Raw genomic sequence first — 17,527 nt, 5'->3', positions numbered from 1 at the left:
ACCTGTATAACAACTAGCTGTCCAGAATAAAAAGTTTACCTGTAAGCACACCTAGACTGTCATAATAAATATCACCCACATAAAGAATATGTAAGATAATGCATATCAACGCACACATTGCAATTGATAATACCATAATTACAATCACACAGGAAGTTTCAGGTTTTGTCAAACTCCTGTTTCCATAGCAACATTTGATTGTAACTGATAAAGGAGAGTGACCCTACCTCTTGAAGCTGGTTGATAGCTTCATTTATGTAAAGACCAAAGTAAACACCACCACATCTCAAAACCTTACTTGTCAGCCATTGATGTAAGCAACGTGTTGAAACTTTCTTTTTAATCCTAGAAGAAAATATCTTTGATTTCTTTTTTTCAGTGCAATTTCTAATGTGATGTCTACAGGCATGGCACAGTTTTTGTTTGTTTGTTTGTTTTCCGTGCTATTGAGCGTCCAGTGACTTTTATAAGACTTTAGTAAGACATAGCTTTCATGGGCTGTCATCAGAACAAATAGATCCAACCTTGGCCTTTGGTTTTTGCAGTTCCATTGATATCGATTCTTCTGTTAGGACCCATTTCAGGCCACTGAGTGGCATCAGTGGAGGTGGGGTTGGGAAGAGATGCCTGGTACACAGCAGTAGCTAATACACTACACAGATACCAGAGGCGTTCTGCGTAGATAATAGGGACATGCAGTAAGAATGACTAGGAAATGATCATTCTGGGATATTTATGACCTTTTTTTCCAGTATTGTTTGTTTAATTAGCAGTTTATAGACTTTACTCTTTAATGCCTGCGCTTAATAACCAGCTTCTGAATTTTTCCGAAAATGTGATAATCGGCCCTTAAGAGCTTCTGTGGGCTGACTCTAGAACATTAACCAAATAGAAGCAAGTTCTCTGAACTCCCAGACATGTCACAGAATTATGTCCCTGCGCTTATGCAGAAACACAAATGAATACTCGAGTACATTTTCATATTTGCACACAAATGCAGCTGTAACTAACAAATGTGGGCACCAGAGTCGGGAGAGATTCCTCGACAGGTGGGTTGCGTGCAATAGAGAAGTTTACTCTGGCGTGTCTGGGAGACTGTTTATGTTTTAAGCAATTTGTCAGCTCTGTTTTGTATCAGTGGATATTCGGACAGGGAAGGATACCTCTCTCATAGCACCTCCTTCTGATTAGAGCCAAACTGGTTTTTGATGCCTTTACGCCCTCCACAAGCTGTGGTCTACAGCAATGGTATGATATTGTTGGGTTTTACTTTTCCACTTCTATACGTGGTCTGTAAAAGGACATTTAGCCTGCAATTAAAAATTTGATGGCGTCGTAGCTGCCACAGATTGGAGCTCTTTGTGAAAGTTGTATATAGAACCAAAGTAAAAATTTAGGAGTGAAAAAATCTGAAGCTCTCTGCCACATGTAAAAAAAGTTTTTATAGGACATGAACCATAATCTTTATGAGCGTTCTCCTTTTAGGTAGTGCTGTAGAATTTATTTTTATTTGAAAGAAGTTCAGGTAGCCACAGACCAGGCAGTATATCATAACACCCTTCGTCTTCTCATGTTTTCTGTTATGCTTGCATGAAAACTATTAAATAGCTTTACTATGCTTCCTGAGAACATTACCTGAAGTGCGCCTAAATGTCCCACTGTAGGTATCTGGCCTCTATCAATATTTTCTAAACCGATCCCTGTAATTATGGCATGGGGGCCTATTTACACAGAACTTTACTTGCTGAATGACTGTAAACACAAAATTGCTTCAAGTTGCTAATTGTTCTTTCCTGCTGTGGACATTGGCTATGACCCAGCAGTTTGGCTCTAGTTCAACCATGTAAGCTCTCCTGTTGCAGGCCCTTGGATATTACCTCAAGTAAAAATTGCTCTGAGGTCCACTGGTCCTTAATTGCAGTAAAGAAAATTGTCTTTAATATTTTAATAAACATTTGCACTATAAAGTGGGAAAAGCAACTTTTTTTTTAATATCATTGAAAACAAAACCAACCTTGTGGCTAGAAAAGATGAGGAAAAGCCGTCTGCGAGCATCTCTGGCGCCATTTCTCTCCAAGCCAATGCCACGTTGGCAGCAAGTGGGGAGATGTGCTTGATGGAGCTGATTCCATCTTTCTGGGTCAGGGGAAAACTTGAGACCACAACTAAGGGTGTTCAGTAAACACTACGGCCAGGTAGAAAGAAGTGTGCATCCACAGAAGCACACAGGCAAGCTGTGTACCACGGGCTTCATTCCATGGTGGTCCTTGGCATGTGATGCTTAATCACAGTTCCTCCGTGAAGCTCACCTCCACAGATGCTGTGCACCCTCATGGACTCAGGGACCCTTCCCAGACCCTTCTGGTGCCCCATCCTGTGTCAGCCTGTGACAGGGCTGAACAGAATTGTCCACGATAGACTCTTTGCAGGTCCATTTTCTGTACAGTTTCCACTCTGGGCACTTCATGATCCTCATTTGTCAAATTTATAGTGATTTAGCTTCCTGTTTTAAAGCATGCTTCCTACATATAAATTTAACCTCTGTGTTTATTTACAAATTTGGTTATAATAATCCACGTAGTATATATGCACAGTATTTTTTAAAAAATGGAGAGACGCAAGCTTCAGTTAATTCTGTGGGCCCCCTCATAAAACAGTTCTACTTACTGTTGCCTAACTTTAACCTCTTGCTAATTCTGTCCATCTGTAAATAATATACTTCACATTTTGTTCACATATACGCATTGAAGAATTTTCCTATTTCAAGTGTGTGTGTGTGTGTGTGTGTGTGTATGTGTGTGTGTGTGTGTGTGTGTGTGACAGCATTTTCTGCACTAGTATTGGAATCTGAGCTCATGTGTCTCTGTCACAATGTTGCGATTTTGTGTAAAGACACTCATTACCAAGCCACTAAGAGTGTTGAAAGCTCAAAAATGGAAACCATTTCTGTTCTTACTCTTGACCCAGTTGAAGAATTCAGTCCCTTGTATCCAAAGTCTTCAATTCTCTGCTCTCCAGAGTTGAACATATCATCATGATTGCATCAACGTTGTCTTTGGCTGCTGCTTTCCCATCCCTTCTCCTCTGCCTCCTTGAGAGTATCCCCCACCCACCTACTCCCTCCCATCTCTCCGAATCTTACGTTTCTTAAACTGTCGTAGGGTATATTCTATTCCAATACTTTGCAAACAAACAAGTGCATGTCTTCCCTTTGTTTCAAATGGAACCTACGCCCAGTGGATACATCTACAAAACACTCGCATACCTACTCTCAGGGATTCCTGTGGAAGATGGGAGAAAAGGCTGTATGTAGGAGCCAGAGGATCAGGGAGTTTGCTGGGAGGTTGTGTTGTCTAGTAATACCAGGAGCTACATCCATAAACTCAGACCAGCATGACTGCCTAAACATGAGCTGAGCAAGAATAACACCAAAGGGCATGCTAAACTGCACAGGAAAAGCCCATGAGGCCTCAACCCCTACACAGAAAAACTACAGGAAACTGAGGAAAGCCGGGAGCAGGAGAGGTGGTCTTCCCCTGGGTCAGCCCTGAAAATATACAATATACATACAAACTTATATTTGGATATATAATATATTAACACACACACATATAAAATAATAGTGAAAAAAGAGGCCATGAATTTGAAGAAATGTGGGAGGCATATGGGAGGATTAGAAGGGAGAAATTTTGTAATTATATTGTACTCTCAAAAGTAAATCTTAAGAATAAGTAAAGAATAAATAATGAGACTATGTAAATTTAAAAATTGAGAGACACCATGATATCATATCAAGAGATACGGGGAGTTCCTCTTTACAGTTAATTCTTCAGTGTTGGCCAAGGGTCTTATGACATGTATTCTGAGTCCCAACAGGAAAAATTGAGTATTTGTCAAGGTCTGGCAAACCCTGGGGAGCCTCAGATCTTGGCATCTAGGTGAGTAGATGACATTTCCTTAGGTAGTATTCTAGCAGGGGGCTAAATAGGAACTCTGTGTGCCTTAGTCATGGTTTCTATTCCTGCACAAAACATCATGACCTGGAAGCAAGTTTGGGAGGAAAGGGTTTATCCAGCTTACACTTCCATATCGCTGTTCCATCACCAGAGGAAGTCAGGACTGGAGCTCAAGCAGGTCATGAAGCAGGAGCTGATGCAGAGGCCCTGGAGGGATGTTACTTACTGCCTTGATTCCCTTGCCTTGCTCAGCCCTGCTTTCTTCTAGAACCCAGGTCTACCAGCCCAAGGATGGCACCACCCACAATGGGCTGGGCCCTTCACCCTTGGTCACTAGTTGAGAAAATGCCTTCCAGCTGGATCTCATGGAGGCATTTTCTCAACGGAGGCTCCTTTCTCTGTGATAACTCCAGCTTGTGTCAAGTTGACACAAAACCAGCCAGTATACTGTATATAGATAATACTGGTATTTAGTAAGCCTAAGGATGTTCATTTTGCCAAAGATAACTGTCTTAGTAGACAGATGATCCTTACATGTTTTTATGATAATGTTTAATTTTTTTCAACTTCTTAGTACTTCTTATTTTGTTTTCATTATTTATTGGGTAATACAAATGTCTTCCAGCATCTGACTCATTTGTGGACCTAAAGCATTAATGCCAAATTAGGAATTAGCCTTTACTGCCCAAATTAGGAAGGCTCCCTGTCCTGTCATGCATGTTGTTTTCTGAGTCTGTAATTGGGCATATGATGGAGAATAATATGTTCCATTAATGAAATATTTCCCTGGCTTTGCTGTGTTTTCACCAAGCCTATAGCTTTCTGAGTACGCCCTCACCCTTGTCACCTCTGCCTTTTCTCTCACTGCTGTTTCTTCCGCCCTCCTCATGTTTTCTTGCTTTTGTCCTTTCTACATCTGCCACCATCAGTATGGCCTTGGTTTCTCCCAGCCGTTTAGTGATAAGACTCTTGTTTGTTTTGATGCTGCAGAAGTCCTCATTACTCCTGTGTACAGTGCTCACACTTCCGGTATGTAAAGAGATAGCATCTCATAGTCATAACTGCTTGAACTCTCGTGATATAGGATACTCATGTCTGCCCACAAGAGTCTGAGTTCTGTGTAACTGCCCCAGAACATACGTACAGCCAGGGTCAGAGGATTTGGACACTATTAGACATAACCTGTTTGTATTTCATATTTTGTCTGCCTCAGTTTCTGGAGCATCATTTGGGTGGAGTCTCGTTACTCGGTATTAGTGCAGCATCCAGCCATCCTGTGTTTACCACCTGCCTAGGCACCCTCTGTTCTGCCTGCACTCCCTGTCTGGGTACCGTGCCATTTTTGCCTGTGCTCTAGGGATCCGGTTTTTTTTCTATGCCCTTTTGCAAGGTTAAGCCCTTGTCTGGTGACTAGCTATCATTCAAATGACACACACGCTGGATTCATCACAGGAACTTAGTTAAGGGTAACTGTACTGAGATCCAGTGTGGGGTGGCGAAAACATTCTGTGAATAGGAGCAGGGAATGTTTATGATGCCACTGAACTGTCTGCATCAAGATATTTAGATGTTATGTTGTATGTTGTATATATTTTTCTGTAACTTTTTAAAATGTGGAAAATACTATCTGGTATAAAAGGAGATAAGAGTGTAGAAATGTCTTGGGCAAAATTGTCATTGCCTGCTTATAGCTAAAGTTTTTTCCACTGCCTATGATGCAGAATGCTCTCAACTCCTGGAGGCTTCTCGAGAGCACTGTGGGACTAGTTGGTATCCTGGTTCCTTCCTGTGTCAAGAATATAATTGAAATCTTAACCTTGTTTTCCTGGTCTGTGCTCCTTAGAACAGTAGTTATATTTCTTAATACTATCTTGTCCAACCCACTAATAATACTGCTAGGAAAATTACTGATTAAAAAAAAAACACTGCCTGCATTTCAGTAACATTAAATATGGCCACAGAGAAATTGATTTCAAATCATATAATTTGTGGAGGACAGATGGTACTTAAATGCATAGCTTTCAACTGGTTACCAGTAGTCCAAGTGTAGCTTCAGCACGGGCAGCTTGATAACCTAAGAGTCCGTTTGGCTCTGGGATATGGAGGGCCACACTGGTGAGGGTTCTAGGCTGGAATGGTGTCTGGCTGTTAGCTGCACAAGGGTTAAAAGCACATGGGAAAGGGAGAGGAATGGAAGGGGAAATCTCCTGTACTTAGACTCTGGGAAATCTCTGGGGCAAGTTCTTCAGAGATTAGTCTTGACAAAGGAAGCAAGGCTGTCTGAAGACATCTAGCTTCTTCTGAACACGTCACTGTACCACTGGTTACATATGTGTTTCTGAGAGACTCCTCAGTATAGCATGTTGTGAAGTTAGCTTAAGAAATTATCCCCATTTCCATGACCTATGTTCCTACTATAATGTGCTGTATGAAGTACTAAACATCCAGGAGAGACTGAAATATTGTATCATTTTTAATCATGAGAATGAATATTTTCTTTTTAAAGATAGAGTCTCATATAGCCTAGACTGGCCATGAACTTGCTACAAAGTCTTGGCTGCCCTTAAACTCCATCTTACTCTGCCTTCTGACGATGGGGTTGCAGACTCATATTACTATGCCCAACCTGAGCAAGTAATTTTATTAATGGTTTTATATATATATATATATATATATATATATATATATACACACACACACACACACACACACACACACACACACACACACACACGCACACACTTGTATAGAGTTTTTAGAAGTTTCTTTATGAACTTTTCACTCTTATTTTCAAAGATGAGATCTGGAACGATCTTCCATCTCAATACATTTTTCTTTTATATATTAGGAATCTCAAGATAAGAGTAGATAAATAAATAAATAAAATATTAGATGATTCTGAAGGAATAGCTTGTGCTTAAGCAAAGCCTGCATTCAATCTCTAGGTTGTTTCCTCCAAACTCCCCACTCCAATGCACTCCCTTCATACTAAGAGAAGTCTGTGAATCCTCCAACCCCAGCCAGCAGAAAGCAAGAACATGGTCTACTTTAAGCCTGCCCATATGCCTTGGTGGCAAGTCTCTGGAGGAGTCCAGCTGTGTCTGAAGAAGGACCTAAAGGGAAAGTCTGCTTAATTCTAAGATCTAAATTCCAAACCAACTTCCTAGCTTCACATCATGCTCTGTGTAGGTGGGAAGATGGAGGCAGGACTGAGTCTGGGCTCCCCAATCAAGAGGACCACTTACTTGCTGAAAGGCGAAGGGCTGGGAGAAGTGATCAGGTTCATGTAGGGAAACATCAGGCCTCGAGCTGATCCTAATGGAAGAAGCGGCCCCACAGCAGACATCGGTTTATGAGACACGAGTTCAGAACGGTGCTTGTCAGCAACCTTTTGATCTTGTTTCCCAGTGTAGATGAGAGCTTTGGACAAAAAAAAAAAAAAAAAAAAAAAAAAAAAAAAAAAAAAAAAAATTGGATCAAAGCAAAAGCAAATCCGGGCTAGGCAAGGATCCCGACTGAAAAAGTGTAGAAAAGGGTCCGGTGGGAGGCCTGAATTATTGGGTCAACACAGAAGGCCCCAGCTTCAAAGAAATGTCAGGAAAGAGCATGAAAGTACTGTGGTGAGCTGTGGTGAGCTGTGGTGAGCTGTGGTGCAGGGGCAGGCATGCAGGTGAAGAGGAATGTCTCCCCATGGTGGAGCTGAGGAATGAGCTAAGATACTGGTGGCAGCCAGCAGTCTGATTAGCAGCTGCACATCCTGTCTCTGGGTACACACGCTCCCACCCCACTGCAGCCCCACAGGTGGGCAGAGTGGGGCTGTGCCTTCCTGTGGGCACACCAAGGTGGGCTGTTGACCCCTTCAGCCTGTCCTTCGTAACCACCTGTTCTTGAGTTGTGTTTCAAGATGTCTCTCCTCCAAGCCCTCGGTAGGTGTCCCCTCCTGTCTCAGGTTATTTGTGTACCAATCATTTCTGATTTTTCAATAATTCTAGTACGTCTGAATGTTTCTGTTTATTCTACCTGGGCCAAAAACCCCCAGTGTGCATAAAACACAGGGGCTGGGCATAGTGTCCGAACCTGTAATCCTAGCGGAGGCGGAAAGATAGTCCCATGCCAGCCGGAGGCACTCATCTAGAGACTGTCTCAAAATTTCCAAAGCAAAAACAAAAGAGAAACTAGATTCTACAAGCGCTTCCTTCCAACCAGGCGAAGTAAGGTATTATAAGTAGATCCCCCACCCCCATCACCAGTCAAATAATTTCTAGTGCAAGAACAAAAATAGAGGAAGCCCAGTAGCCAAGCAGACCGTGGTGACTGGGCCTTTCTGATAGTCAGGCAGTGGTAGGGCCAGCTTTGGAAGGGAGGGACTATAAACACAGGTGCAGCAACCCCCATGCGTGCTTGCAGCTGCAGCCCCTCTGTAGCCTCATTTGGCTGAGGCAGAGGTGGCGATGTTAGTGTGAAGAAGAGCTGGTCACACTCATGAGACGGCACTTTGCAAATTAAAGGTGCAAAAGAACATGTCTCCCCATGCTAATTTTAGGCCGGCTGCTTAGTTACACAGGCAGAATCATTTGGGCGGCCTTCTAAGGAAGTAATCTGTGGACACGGTCTGGTTACAGAGAGACCATGCTCTGCATTAGTCACAGGGGGAAAACATGTAGTTGATGCCATTTACCAGGGTCTATGTTCTAATTCATTTTACTCGCGGGCTTCTTAGAGTTAAGGCAGCTGTGTGTTCTGTTTACCTGGCTCAGTACCTTAATAATGGGCCCCCGTAGGCCAGAGTTAATGCTCCGTAATCCTTGCAATTTTCACTGTGAGCCAGTGCTAAGAGAATCTCATGTCTGCTGCAGGAATAAAAAGCAGGAATGGCCATAAATTGTAGCCTTCAGTTAGATAGCACTCTGACTTGTGGTTATAATGGGGACTATTATGATGACTTTAGCTCTAGATAGAGACAGTCCTGGGAGCTCAAGGTCAGTTGTCGGGTTTCACATGAGCCACAAAATGTGTGTGTCATGTCCAGGTCCTTCAGGACAGATGCAGAAGACCCTAGGGAGGCAAAGACTCAGCTGTGGTCACATTGGAGCATAAATAGTGCAAGGCCAGGTCTGGGTTTCTTAAAATATGACAGCTCTTTCCTAATCGCTATATATATTTCAGTAGATAGTGACCTATTGGTGTGTGTTTGAATGAGAATGGCTCCATGTATTCGGATGTTTGGTTCCCAGTTGGTGGGCTGTTTAGGAAGGATTAGGAGGCGTGGCCTTGCTCGAGGACTGTCACCATGCATCATGTATCACTGCTGCTTGTGCTGGGCTTGCTGCTCCTAGGTCCTGTCGCCCCTGCACTCCTCAGCCCGAAGCACCCTTCCCTACTTGGTGGCTTCTCCTGGGACAACTGTGATGAAAAGGACCCTGCAGTGATCGAAAGCCTCACATTCCAACCTGACCCCATTCCTGGAGATGTAATCTTCAGTGCTGGGGGCAAGGCCATGTTCCCCTCACTTCTCCTCAGAAGGTGGAACTCACCGTGGAGAAGAAAGTGGCTGGCTTCTGGGTCAAGATTCCTTGTGTAGAGCAACTAGGCAGCTGTACCTATGAGAACATCTATGCCTTGGTTGACCAATACATCCCCCCTGGAGAGATCTGCCCAGAGCCTCTGCATGCCTATGGGCTGCCCTGCCATTGTCCCTTCAAGGAAGGCGCCTATTCACTGCTCACGAGCAACTTTACAGTGCCTGACCTGGAGCTTTCCAGTTGGCTGTGCACAGGCAGCTACCCCATCCAGAGTATCTTGAGCAGTGGTGGGAAGCGCTGGACTGCATCAAGATCCCCGCCTCTCTCAAGGGCAGATAACCTGGCAACAGCCACCACAGAATGAAGGGGCACCAGGAAGGCACACCTCTTCTTCTGTGTTCCAGGGCCCAGACCTGCCTGCCTCCGTTCCCCTGTGGTTCTCTGCCCTCTCTGCACATCACTACAACCTGACCTGAAGGATGAGGGACCAGGCAGGTCTCAACATCTGCTGGGCTGTAAGCCATGCTTCTTCTTACCCCTACCAACTTTCTAAGAGTTTCTCTGATGTTCAGAACAGTCAAGGACTGGGAACCAACATGTTTGGGAATCTTAAGTTCAAACTGGCCCAAGCTGGGCCTCCTGAAGTCATGCTCACCCCCACCTCTTCGTTCTAGTTACCAACTTAAAACCAGGATAACAGTATTAATGTCTCATTCCACCCTAAACCTCTCCTCTAGCAAAGAGGTGTATGTCTTAGGTCTGTCCCCCTATTAACTTCTGTGATTAACTATTTTCTCTTTGCAACTTGCCTAGCCAACACTAGGGCTGACAGATCCTGAAGGGGCAGGGTGGTGTGTGACAGAAGCCGTGAGAGTCATCGATGGGCATGCTCTGCTAGCCTTGGTGAAACACAGGTGTCTGTGGGGCTAAGCCAGCCCAGGGCCAAGCAGAAGACCTAGGGAGCCAAAGCAATCGCTCCCAAGAGTGATGTCCGCGTTTCCTCTTTTGTTATGACGCATACAAGAATGGGATGGCATTCCTTATACCCGACAAGAAATAAAACCAAAACCCTAATAGCACAAGTGCTCCGGTGCCAGGTGGCCATGGTCTGGAATGGCAGATCTAGTCCTGGAGAGGTGTAGCCCAATGTGACCTCACATAAGGAATGATGCCAGATACTTGCAACATTTTTCTTCATTAGGCCCCAGGCCTAGACTTATCTATAAAATCCTAGAATTTTTAACTATTGGAAACAAATTGGTTTTTATATATTATGTAGGCCAAAGGGGCCACATGGGCTAGTCTGGGAACACAGCTGGTTGTCAGGTGGCTGGTTTTTCTCATACCCGTTCATCTTCTCAGTCTCAAGTTTTGTGACTTCATCTCTTTCCCTTTCAAGGTTAAGTCCTTGGTGCCTGGCCTCAAGGAGGGCTCAGCCTGCACTAGAGCAGGTCTGCATAACCACTGAGAGCTGGGCACTGTGCCAGGCTCAGAACCCCATCACCATCAGGGTATAGGGGTTCACATTGGAGTGGATTCCTGCCCCCAGCAGCCACCATGTGGAACAAGGGTTCATGGAGGGTGTGGATCCCACATCAGGTTACACCATGACAACTTCCTGAGCCCTAGACAGCCCAGGTTCTGGCCTGGAAGACTAGTCTGGCAATAAATCTTTTTAACTTGCAAAAAAAAAAAAAAAAAAAGGAGGTGTGGCCTTGTTGGAGAAAGTGTGTCACTGGAGGGGTGGGTCCAGTCTCTTGCTCTCTGCCTCCTGATTGGATCAGATGTAAGCTCTCAGCTACTGCTCCAACCTCATGTCGGCCTGCCTCTCCAGTCCCCACCATGGCAGTCATGGGTTTCGCCTCTGGAACTGTAGGCAAGCCCCCGATTAAATGCTTTCTTCTATAAGTGGCCTCATTTGTAGTGTCTTTCACAATAATAGAATGGTCACTAAGACACCGTGCAACCTACATAACCACCGTGGGAAGCCCTGCCCTTTACTTTCTCTGGGTGATCTTTAAAAAACATGATCAGATGGCCTGGGTCTGGTCTTCTATGAGAAGTGGGTCTGTAAGATTTAAGTCTTAGTGTGTCCAGAGTGCTGTAAGTGAATAACCACAGGCTGGCAGGTTGTTAGTGACATCCCACAGTGCCTCTCAATTCTAGACATCGAAACAGCTCTAGGGCAGCTGCCAGAAGATTTGGTATCTGGCGAATGCCTTCCTTGTGCACAAATGGCTATGCCATAAACGAAAGGGCTGAAGGACCTCTCTGTGGAGTGAGGGTTTCAAAACATGGACTTTTGGTTTTTCTTGCGATAGGGTCTTACATTTTTTAAAAAAATAAGGCCTTAAGCCAGCTTTGTGTTCTTTTTTCCTGGCTCGGTACCTTAATAATGAGCCCCTGTTGGCCTGAGTTAACGCTCCTTAATCCTTGCCATTTTGTCCACGAGCCAGTGCCAAGTTCAAGCTAAGTTCAAACTTGGAGTACACCCAAAGATGACCTTGAACTCCTGTTCCCTGCAGCTTCCAGATTCCTGCCATACCTACGATGGTCTGTGAATCTTGAGGAGACAAAATGCTTCAGTCTTCTGTGATCCATATTCTTTTCACTTGCAAAATACCCTCTTTACATTTCCAGAGCTCCCAGATTCTAACCTATTTGAATCTCATCTAAATATCATTTACTCGGACTGGACTGGAACTCAGGGTGTAAGTCACTCTGAGGCACACTGCCCTTCCTGTTGTGAGCCAATGGAACCAAATGTCACAGGGCTCCGAGGTTTCCTGGTAGAACCAGCACAGGGGATGGTACACAGCAGAGATGTCCATTCTAAAAGGAGGAGGCGGGGAAGAAAGGGGTATCAGGTCCCACCCAAGCCCAGACTACAAGGCAAGCTTGGAGATCTTAGGATTCACAAAGAATCTGTTTTGGTTGGATTTTCTTTCCTGCAGGCCCACTGTGCTAAGGTCTGGTGTTTGGGAAGCACTGCGGGTATTGGTCTCTCCTGGACTCATGACCATTTTCCACAGCTCTGCCAAGCATGCCTTGCGTTCCCAGGGTTCTTCCAGTCCCCCCTATACCCCTGTGCCTCTGGGTGGAGTTTTCCGTCATCCCTTTCCATCCAGTGTCTCTTCTGTTTCAGGCTGTGACTTTTTCACCTGGGGTCACACTGCTCAGGTCTGGTTCACCCCTGTGTTAATTCCTCGTTCATGGTTTGCCACAGCCACTATGTTCTCAGCATGCTTTCTAATTTTTCTACCATGTGGAAAGACTAAAATTTCAAGATGTAGGCCCGATACCTACTGGCTATTGGTCATTCAGAGTGCGAGAAGGTGCTACGTACAAAAGTACCACCTGACTCACTCACTGTGAACCCTGCCTGGCGGTCTCTGTGCACAGTAGTGACAATGATGTTAATCAATCCTTAGCAAAGACATTTCTTCTCATAGTAAACGGTAATTAACATAGACACCTGTAACTGGTCAGTGTGCAGAGAATAAGAGGAGACACTGGAGTGTTCATTCTTAAATGGAACATCTGGGGGCTGGAAAGGTGGCTCAGTGGTTAAGAGCACTGACTGCTCTTCCAGAGGTCCTGAGTTCAAATCCCAGCAACCACATGGTGGCTCACAACCATCTGTAATGCGATCTGATGCCCTCTTCTGGTGTGTCTGAAGACAGCTACAATGTACTTATATATAATAAATAAATCTTTAAAAAAACTTAAATGGGACATCTATCCCACTGCCCTCAAGTCTCAGGGATCTGAGGGGGTTAAAAGGTTACTAAGAGCTAGACATGGTGGATGACTGGAAAAGAAATAAAACAAAACAGTGTGTCCCAAACATAACTGGGCAGCACGGTACACATGTGAACTCACAGCGATTGTGATAGAAATGACAAGGCCTGTATAAGCTTAAGCCAGAGAAGATTTCATCATGGAGGAGGGTGGGTGGGCATGAAGTGAAAAATACACTATCTGAATTTTTTCAAAGAATAAATAAGTACGTTGTTTTTAACAAGGACTTTTCCAAATCTTTAAGTTCTAGCTTTCTATTTGCTTTGGCAATTTGCCTTCAAGTGATTTCCGTCATCTCTAAATTTTCTCTTAGCCTTCAATGCTCCACTTAGAAATCACTGGAGCGAAACATCTCATGTCACCGTTTGTAGGTTCTGTCTTCCACCAACCCATCCTGTGTGAGTGCAGCTCATCACGGTTCTTCACCCCACAAGGGCCACCCAGCCTCTAATATACTCAGCCTTCATTGCCATTGGAGACACCGGGAGAACAGACTTTATCTCCTTGTATCTGCCAGCCATCTGTCCATGGTCACGTGAATGGAGATTCCGTGAGAAGAGCCTTTGAACAGCTCCCTTTTCTTTCTCAGTTCACCCATCAGAGTCACACTAGCAGTCTGGTCACAGATCTTTCTGAGCAGCCATGTCAGAATTCTTCGGTATCCACTAGTTGAACAGTTCTGGCTCTGCTACCCCAGCATTCCTACTACCAGGTACCAGCTTCTGTCCTAGCATTGGCAGGATGTTCGTGTGTGTGTGTGTGTGTGTGTGTGTGTGTGTGTGTGTGTGTGTGTGTGTGTGTTTGTAGGGTCATTTCCGAATCCCAGGTTTGCTTCTGTATGCTAACTTCCTGCACCTAGGAGTGCTCTGAACCCCTGGGACTGGTACCTTGGGAATCCTCCTGCCTAGTACTTCCTTAAGAGCAAGGGCTGGTTTTATTTTAAGCTTTCTGTTTAGTTCTTAGCATTTTTCTGCTGTGTGAGGGAAGCGCCTTGTCCTCAGTGATTGAAGTCACTAGGTGCTGATCAGGCTTTCTGTGTGTTTGCAGCCGGACCACCTCATAAAGTCCTTACTGGTTAACCACAGGTATCACTTACTGGTGGCAGTAATGGACCTGAACATAGAGCACCCTAATCCTGAGGCATTAAAAACAATAATAATTAAAGATTTGGCATGTGCTGTGTTTGTATGGTATGTACATGTGAGGTTGCAGGCATGTGTATTTGTGGAGGTCTGAGCACGGTGTCTTTTCATCATCCTTATTCCTTTAAGACAGGGTCTTTCGCAAAGGGTCAGTTCACCTTTGTGGCTCAACTGGCTGGCTCCTGAGCTCCCAGGATCCACATTTCTCTGTTTTTTGATCTTGGGGTTCTACTATGATCTGATATTGCCGTATTCGGAATTTTTTCCATGGATATTGGGGACTTTAACTCAGGTCTTATTGCTTACACAGCAAGTGCTCTTATCCACCGATCCCCTACCACATCCCTAGCACCAGGAATTTCTGAGTAGTCATTACAGGCAACTCCAAGTTGTCGAGACCAACATCATTGCTATGACAAATGAAGATATAAAGAAATTAACCTAAGGCGATACAACTAATGTTGAGATGAAAAATCATTTCTGTTGTTGTTCTGAGTCTGGGCCTCATGTAGCTCAGACTAGCCTTGAATCTTCGGTTAGAAGTTCGAATTCTCCGGACTCTGCTTTCCAGCGGCTGGGATTACAGGAGTGTGCCACCACACCCACTTCAGAGACTGTGACTTGTGACTCTACTCATAACTGCTGCACTGTGGTGCCGACTGTGTAACCGCACGGCAATATCTTTGCATGATCGCATTTCCTAGACACGTTCAATCATTTTAACATCAAAGCATTTAATTTTAACCTGGAATCTATTACATATATCTTCTCCTGCTTGCTGTTCAGAAGATGCCCTGGAGCCTACTGAGGCGTGGAGCTGAGTTCCTCTGCACTGTGTATCTCCAGAGGGCTGGGGATATTAGAATGCGGTATTCTCCCTCCTCCTTCCCTTTCTCCTCTTGTGTTAGAACAGCTGCCTCGAGAACAATTTTATGTCCACAATGTTGTCTCTTTAAACTGTAACAGTAAAAAAAAAAAAAAAAGTTGATTGTATAAACTATATATATGTGTTAAATGTAGTCACATGAAAGGGCTGTTAATAAAGGAATTCTTGCATTAAGCATTCTGGATGATGCTAAAGATTCATTCTAATACAGAATGTCCACATTGGTTCTGTTCTCCGAAACTCCTAACATCCCGTCATCAGAGCTGTCTGGTCTTGCCTGTTTCCTCTATCTAAGTACATCACCACTTCCCCTGCTAGGTACCATGTGATGTCTTCCAGTTCTTCATGGCCTAATTTTCTAACAGGATTTCCTGGTGTTATCTGTAGTAGGACCCAAAGATATAATTGTTTTAGGGTCTGGAAAGCATCTTGTGTTCTCAGTGCTTACACATGCATGCTCACACACGTGCGCGCGCGCGCACACACACACACACACACACAGGCATACACACAGATAGGCACATCACTGGGATTAATTTTAAGGGGTTAAGCACTCATTGTGATCAGTAAGCCATGTGTATCAGATTAATCTGAGATTTGAGGTGCTTGTTAAAAATGGAGATTCTGGACCTCATCCAAGACATATTAAATATGAATGTCTAAGGTTAAAGCCACAGTTCAACATTTTTCTCCATCAAAGCATTTTTTACATTTTTACATTCCTTTAGGAACTTGTCAAACATTCAAGAATAGAGAGAATAATATGGTAAAGTCCACATGTCAAAACTCAGTAATTAAATCCTAGTGTTTGTTGACCTGTAATTTGAAGCCAGTTCCAGACCTTGTATCACCTAGAATGGTTCTACACATTCCTGACACATAGCCATAATACGATGGTCATCTTTAAGAGTTACTAATAAACCCCAGTATCATTAGATTTCTGCTCCACACATTCCTCGTTCCATACATTTGCTAACTAGGTAGTATACTTTATGCTCACACAGGTCATTGCTACAGGTAGGACTTGAGTCTTCTCCGGATTGTTGCCCAGTGCTGTGGTTTTCATTTTCAGGTCTCTTGCACTGAGTGAAAACTTCTCTGTATATATGTTTCATTTTCATTTCCTACAGTCATCTATAAGGGGCTTCCACGGTGCATGTGTGGAAGTATCCTTCTGACGTCATCCAGTTCTAGAAATGTTTCTTGAACCCTTATACGCTTAATCAATAACATATTTGGGTAGAAATTTTTATGTTGAATATAGCTTTCTTTTCTTTCAGAAATTTTTATGCATTTCCTTGTATATCGTTTCTATATGTCTGATTATGGGTCTGGTTTCTTAGTGTTTTAATTAGTGTGGGGGGGGGAACCATAGGTAGTTTGATGTTGGTTGGAGTCTGTTGTCGCTCTCTACTTCAGACAGGGTCTCTCCTGACCTGGAGTTCACTGATCCACTAGACTCCCTGGCCAGTGAGCTGGGGATCTGGTTATCTTCATCCCCTCAGTGCTAGGTTACTGATGCGCATGACCACATCTAGCTTTTACATGTGTGCTGGCAATCTGAACGTACGGCATTGTGCATAGCAGGTGGCTTTACTCACTGAGTCCTGGTTCTTTGTTATTTTTATCTTAGCTTTATGGCTTTCTCTTATCTTTGTGTTTTTCAATGTCACAATAAAAAACATCTACAATCCAAGTATTGTGTCCCAGTGCTGAGTGGATCTCCACCCACTTCTTCAGTTTGAAGGAACACTATCTCCCTTGGATGAAATTTGCTTCCATTTTCTGTGTCTTAGCCTCTCAGCAATTTTAAATACTAGATCTTTAAGGGGGAAACACCCTCCATCGTTGCTTGTATTTCTGAGGCACTGTTGTTGTCGTATCTGCTGCAGCTACTGCTTCTGGTGGTGATGGTTTAGGTTTTACCTTTAACCAAGTTTCTTAGCTCTAATGTTGCTGAGTATTTCTTCTATTTTGGGAATTTCCTTATTTTTATTCCCTGGTCAGATGGGATCTCCAGGGTCCTCTTTGCTGGTTACTGTTTCAGCCATGTTTTTTAATCTACACTACTATTTTATAAATCTCCATACAGAAATGAATTGACCATTTCAGCTTGACTGGTGTCCTTTGAGCTGCTGATCTTCCTATTTGGTTCAATTGATTGATTCTTCGATCCTGTAGTAGTTGGAATGAGTATGGCCCCCACAGGCTCACATGTTT

General features: G+C 43.9%; 1 protein-coding gene and 1 pseudogene across 2 annotated transcripts in view; both read left to right on the top strand.

Annotated features, from left to right (window-relative positions):
• The window catches only part of SYT9 (synaptotagmin 9), a gene marked incomplete at both ends in the record, with an annotated part of 138,965 nt that overhangs the window by 27,408 nt on the left and 94,030 nt on the right, over positions 1-17,527 (top strand). The window lies entirely within an intron of this gene.
• On the top strand, positions 9,247-9,817 carry LOC308416725 (ganglioside GM2 activator-like; annotated as a pseudogene). Its single transcript has one exon. The product of its transcript is annotated as a ganglioside GM2 activator-like (transcript).

This window comes from Micromys minutus, assembly GCF_963924665.1.
Source record: "Micromys minutus genome assembly, chromosome: 2".
Classification (NCBI taxonomy): domain Eukaryota; kingdom Metazoa; phylum Chordata; class Mammalia; order Rodentia; family Muridae; genus Micromys; species Micromys minutus.
Note: the sequence above shows the minus strand (reverse complement) of the source record. Positions and strands in the feature narration are given on the sequence as shown.